At 33.3% G+C, this 7,060-nt stretch overlaps 1 pseudogene; it reads left to right on the top strand.

Moving 5' to 3' along the window:
- Nucleotides 1-5,008: 5,008 nt before the first annotated feature.
- Nucleotides 5,009-5,105, top strand: LOC122100570 (annotated as a pseudogene).
- The last annotated feature ends 1,955 nt before the right edge of the window (nucleotides 5,106-7,060 follow it).

Raw genomic sequence — 7,060 nt, 5'->3', positions numbered from 1 at the left:
CTTTTTGATGGTAAAGGTGTAATTAAGATTGGTGAATTCGTGGTTCTGATAAAGGAATTTCAAGAATTTTAAAGTTATGACAGGTAAATTTGAATTGTTCAAAAATTTTAACAACTTAGCCTATTAAGAAAATTTAAAATTGCCTGGGAGAATAGGCTTTCATGCAAAGAAATCCACGGAGACTTAGTAGAGAGGGAGCAATGTGGATGAAGATGGCTCTTTTTCACACTAAACAAATAGACCTCAGAAACCTTGCTGTAAATCCTTTAGGTTCTCTTGAGAATTGTCCTTACCCAGGAACTATATTCTCACTGTTTGAAACAAGGTTGTATTGGAATTTAAATTAAGTTCTTAAAAAATAAGGCATCAAAATTTGTGAATTTACCTTTAATTACCAAACATTAATTCTCTGAAAAAGATAATTTGAATCAAAATATTTAGGGAGAAAGTGCCCTCCAAAATGAAAGAAGGTGTTGGGTTTAAACATTTCTGTTTGTAACACTTTCCACAATGTCTTTGTATGTGAAGCAATAAAACACAGAAAAAAATCTGATTGGATAATTCAAACCAATGATTTCACAGTTCTAAGTGGCTCACAAAAATAATATCCTTATTAAAATGAGATAGTGAAGACTTCTCTTATTACATAAGCCAAAATGTTTTGGGCTCATAAAAGAATTGAGCAAATGGAAAAGGCAAGAAAACATTTTCCTTAGAAGCCCTTGCTAAGGGTATTGGGCTTCAGCAGTGAAGGGAGGCCAAAACTTTTTTATATAAATTGTGTTAATATTTTTACTACCTACAGTGATTTTACAGAGCCTATTTGGCTCACTACAATGCAGAACAGATTGAATGAAGACATGAAAATAAATTCCACATCCAAATGAGGCAACTTAAAGAGTTTTTAAGTACAAATCATGAAGATGTAGCAGTGGTGGAGCACGTACAGTCCTTCAGCTTCACTAGACTTGAAGCCAAGATGCTGTGATTAATTGGAAATCAGGCAAGAGCTAAGAGGAGAACATAGAAGCAGGACACAGTAGCATTGTCTTTTTGTAACATACACTGTCTTCCTAGGCAGAGGTGATTTAACTCTACTCTCCTCCATACATCTTGGTGAACAAATGCAAGACCAAGAGAAAAATAATCTATTGAAATAATTTTGCATAGAATAACTTCATTAATTCTGATATGGTATCTAAGGAGAGTCTTAAGAGAAAATAAAAGTGCAGTATTTTTCTATTTCCTCTAACCATTTTCTTAGTAAAATATATCTTTGAGGTTAGAATTGATTGAACCAAAAAGTGATGGAGTACTTATTTTTGTGGGCACTTGAGACACAAGAAGACTTTCAAGGTAAAAGAAAAAACAAAAAATACAGCCAAATATTTATGATCGTAGCTTCTTGGACTGTTTTCTGGAGACAAAGTTTTACATTAGATTTCTTCTCATTAACATAGATGTTGTTGCATGGCAACCAAATGCAAGAGGGTAGACTCACTTGGCCAATTAAACAGCATGAAAGAAGAAAATGGCAAATAATATTTAATGAATTACTTTGACCAATTACTTTGCCCGAAGAAAGAAGGAAAAATATAATTCAAAATCATTTGACTTATAAGTATGAAGAAAGAGTAGTGAAGAGAGATTAGGGAAAACATAGAGGATTATTTTCTCTCTAGTGGAGTAATAGGTTCTTGTTCTTGTTTCTTCCATTCTATCTTCACAAGCTATCAAGTGTGTCTCACCATTGGATTATCCAGTTCAGACAGAGAACTCGTAGAAGAAACATACTATTTGCAGCAGATGTAGGTGATTTATATATAACCTTAGACAATCTATTTAAATCTGTTCAAAATTCTCCCCTATCCCAAACTTCCCTCTTTGAACAGTTTTCTTTATTTTTCCCAGGACTACCCTTCATTAACTGATTAAAATTTTGAGAGGTCATTTTCATACTCTCTACAGATTGCTGTTTGGTTGTGATTTTTGTGTTTTTTTTTGTTGTTGTTGTGTTTTTTCACTGAATTTCAAAAGGTCATGAAAGTGTGTTACAAATAAATACGTCCATATAATTGTCCAATGGCCTGAATCAGAGTCACTTCTATCATTCTCAACCAACCCCTTCTCCAAGATTTATTTCAGATTTACCACTTAATTTATCATATGTGTACATTGAGTATTCTAGTTGTACTTGACCCTTGTTCATTTTTCATTCATTCTATGTCATTACTATTATTCCTTTCTGCTTTCAACTTCCTGATAGTCATCCTGTTAAACTGTCTATTAATACTTCAAAAGGTTTATATACATTTCATGGAGTTTCCATCCTGTATATGCTTAAACTGATATCAGCTTATATTTCCATAATTCATTCATCTGCATTAATAATTTGCAAGACTGGAGACATGAAGCACCTAAACATGATTTTATTCTCATCCATTTGGAAGATTAATCTTTAGTCAAAAAGAAAGTTAAAAAATGGCATAGAATATATTCCTAACTACCAATTTTTATAAATGGCTTTGTACAAAGGTGTGATTGTTTTATTTCACATGGGATAATATTTTCAACTACCTATTAGTTTTGGAAAAAGAAGAAAACTAAAATTTATTCCTATAGAGGAATATGATAGAGATAGAAGACAGATTTTATGTTTGTCATATCTCTGATGAGTACCCATATTCAAGACTTAAAATCATATTTCTTACTATGTTAGACAGATAGGGAAAACATATTACATGATAAGAAAACTATTTGTGACTTTTTAAAATGTACCTTATTAAATGAGGACATTTACTTTATTAGCTAACGTTTTGGTTTGAAATTTGGGAGGCTGATCTATCTAATACATTTCTGGAAGGTCTCTACTGAAAAACACAAATTGTCGGTGGTACAATTTAATGAATGGTTGAACGTGTTTGGCATTAGTGCCAGGTAAATAAATCAACTTTATTGTAACTTGCTCCCTGCACTTGAAAAACTTGCAATGTCACTAAGTATCAACTACTTGTCAAATGTTATTTTGGTGAATGTGATTTTAAAAAGTTAATTTGAAAAGGAATAACTTTCAGGAGATTATAGATTATATGTAGATTATCATTGGTTTGAGAGTAACATTTTTATACCACAAAACCATGTTGTGCTGAAGTCCCAGTATTTTGAAGTACTAAGGATCTTCTCAATGTTTTTCTGAATTATATTTGAACTCTAAGTAAAGATTTCTGGGCCTTGGTAGACCAATTATGGATCTATCCTTCCAGGAACTATTTTTTGGCCCACTTATGCTGGACTAAAATCTTTCATTAATCATAGGGGAGGGGTATTAAAAATAATCTTATGACACTTTGTGAACTTGTTCACTCATATGGGCTGGTCATATGTAAGTTGAATGTTTGAATTATAGTACTTACTCTCAAATTTGTGATCTCATCTTTCATTTTAAGTTGCCTTGCATTTCGTAATTGCTTACTGCTAATTCCTGCATCTCAAGGAATTGGGGCCCTGAAATATAGGAAATAAGAAATTGAGATGGGTCTTCAATTACTTTGTGTTGGCATGTTGCGTGGGTCCTGGTGAGAAGTCTTGCCCCTGTTATCTGATGATGCAGGTAACTGGGACCTGGGATCCTAGGACCTACGGGTCCTGAAGAAGAATAATATTTTTTAGACATCTTATCAGCAAAATTTGGGCATAATCAATAGGAATGCTTCAGAAATATGGAGAAAAACAGTTTGGGACCAGCGATTTAAAACAATAAACAGAGCAGCAGAGAAAATCCCTTACAGATTAGAGGAAAACAACATTGTTTTTTTACCATGTGAATTCAGAAGACCAAGAACATTGAGAATGTATCACAAGTTTATACCAAAGACATTGCGTTGATACTTCTTATATTCTAATATATATTTTAAACCTAATTATTTATATTCCAATTCTATTTATTGGAATAAATAAATATCAATTTATTTGTGAAATTATCAACAAATTCTAGTAAGTTTCACAGTGTGAAATATAAAATCAGCAAATATAAATATAAAATATATAACTATATATAATATAAGAAAAAGACACATGTTTTGCATTGTTCTGTTGTAGTTACTGTATCAAAGGCAACTGTGTTTTAAAATATTATTCCATTATCTCTACCTCAGTGTTTGATAGAGTTGGACCTAAAGCTTTACCATTTGTAGATTTATAGCCTGGAGCAAGAGAAAATACTGTGATTAAAACATTGCCAATTTAAGGCCTAATAACAAGGAGAAACATATGGACTTCTCCTGCAACTATGAAAATATTTGGTGATAGAAAGGCAGTAGTGTAAGTTCCTGCCTGGTTGGATGGTAGACAGGCCAGGACATTAAGTAATCATACATATGAACAATTTTTTCACCTTCTTGGCTTTAGCTACTTTTGCAATGTTAGATATAATAATTATATTTTGATAAAATACCTTCTTGTCTGAACAGTTCTGTCTGGACTGTTCATCTCTCTATGATCCCTTGTAACTAAGATTAATTTTGTTCAAGTAAGATAATCTATGCTATCAGGGTAAGATATTCTGATTGGTCTGTTCCTACATGGAAGAAGAGTCAAGGGTCATGTAGACATTTGTGCCAGTAAGACCTCATTTGGGAAAATGTCAGCTGCAGAATGTTAGAAATAGCCCTTAAGCAAGGATTACTTTGAATCCAATAGCTCCACAAAGCTAATTCAGTTGAATAAATAATACTTGAAAGAGCCATCACCTTTGGACCTACCTATAAATTATTGAATGTATGATCAAATTCCAATTGAAAAATACTTAAAATTGGCATTGACAAAAAATTGCAAATGTGAGCAATCGGCTGAACATTATATTTTTTTTCCATTATTCACAGAATTTTAAGGAAATAAGATCAATAGCATTGTTAGGAACAATAAGGTTTCCTTGTTACAAGTAGGCACCCATGGATATAAGCCTGTATAAAGTTTGCATCATTAGCTACTTAAATTTAGAGGATACTACATGCTTCAGCAGCATGTATACCCAAATTACAATATACAGATTAATATAGCACTTGCACAACGATGATATGAAAATTTGTGAAGTATTCCATATTATTCATTCTTCAGATTCAAGAAATGAAAACCCGTTATTAAAAAATTGATTTCAAAATAACAAGTGTAACAGCACACGTAATTCATATGATTAAATTTATTTTGACATCAGTGTATTAAATCTTCACCTCAGAAAGGTGTTTAAATAGCATAAACTTTACAAAACTTTTGAAATTAGACAACATTGTCATTTTATCCCAAAGAAAAATAATATTAGGACCTAGGAAAAAAGGAATCTTAAACTGTTTCTATATGGAATACAATCTGAAAGGACACATTAATGAACCTATATATTATAAAATAATATAGAATTCAAAGTATGTCTATGCGAGAATAAAATAAATTATTAACATTATACAAACATAGAATATAGAATATTTTAAAATATTCTTTTTCAGACAAGCACCAGTAATACTTTAGTTTCTGTACTACTCATTTCAACAGATAAGTTAAAATTATTTCTGACTAAAAAATCACATACTCTGCAGAAATCATTATACATGTATACAAAAACTCTTCAATACATTTTGACACCCAATGCAGGCAATTCACTTGCAAGAATTCAATGGAATTCATGAATTTTTACAGTAAAGTACTGGTGTTGCTGGCGCTGGTGGCTCACTACTATAATCCTAGATACTCAAGAGGCTGAGATCTAAGGCTCACGGTTCAAAGCCAGCCTGGGAATGAAAGTCTGTGAGACTCTCATCTCTAATAAACCACTAGAAAACTGGAAGTGAAGCTGTGGCTCAATCGGTAGAGCACTCACCTTGAGCTGAAGAGCACTGGGATAGCGCCCAGGCCTAGAGTTCAAGCCGCATGACCGACCAAAAAAAAAAAAAAAAGATATTGCTCTTATTTGGATTGTGGAAATATTTTGTATGGACACAAAGGATGGACTTGCATTTTTAAATTTGAGAAACTTAACCCGACCATTAGGATTTAGGAGAAGAATTTGTACAGCCTTCCACAACTTCATATAGGTAGCGATACATACTTATCCTTTGGGCAATTTCAAATGCAGTTTCTTCTAAGGTGTTCTGCAGGCCTGGTTTTATATAATGGTTCAACCGAAGGAGAGCAGGCGTATCTTTGCTATCTCAATTCTCAGTGGCAAGATGTAAGGGGGTCAAGAGGCCTTTAGTTTGGGCATTGGTATCTGTAACATGATGAGGTAAGAAAGAAGCCACTCTGGTGTTATTCTGCATATATGCACGGTGCAGGGGTGTCCAGCCATCTACAGTTATTGCATTTGCCACTTGAGCCACCAACTCACAGACAATGTCTAAGTGTCCACTGTAGGCTTCCTGATGAAGAGGGGTATATTCATCGTCATCCCTAGTATTCACATGACTGGCCTTTTTGGAAAGTAGTCTCCGCACTGTAATAAGCTGAATATTTTCGGTAGCCCAATGTAGAAATTTACTTGGATTTTTCTCCACTTTTTGTCTTGCAATTGATACCATTCCTCACTTTTTCATCATGTTCTGCGTCTTCATCAGAATTGCCGATCCAGAGACTTTGAGTGCCAGTGGGAATGAGGTATCCATGTATTTCTCTAATAGTTCACATTGGTTGAACTGTTCAGAAAAATCCGGTGAATTTTCTGCATCTGTTTTTTCACCATGATTTATTTTTCCTTTTTCCATTTTTACTATTCTAAATTATTCTAACTGGAGAGTAGGGAATTGATGGAGAGCAGAGGAAAGATGTTCCTCCGTATTCAAAGATACAGACTGAAAATAAGGACCAGTGGTGTCTTCATGTGCAGCTTATTCGAGGAATGAGAAAAGATGAAATAATGCCTTCTATATAAATGATTTGGAAAATGGAAGAGCAGAAAGTGAAATGATGTAACCAAAAATATAAAAGCAAAATAAATTAGATTAATTATGGAGCAATCATATTATCTATGAGAACCATGAAAGAGAGAGAGGAAGAGAGAGACAGATGTGCAATG

The sequence above is a fragment of the Dipodomys spectabilis genome, unplaced genomic scaffold, assembly GCF_019054845.1.
Source record: "Dipodomys spectabilis isolate Male_0828 unplaced genomic scaffold, ASM1905484v1 ptg000583l, whole genome shotgun sequence".
NCBI classification, from domain to species: domain Eukaryota; kingdom Metazoa; phylum Chordata; class Mammalia; order Rodentia; family Heteromyidae; genus Dipodomys; species Dipodomys spectabilis.
The sequence above is the reverse complement of the archived record's forward strand: the minus strand, read 5'-3'. Positions and strand labels throughout refer to the sequence as shown.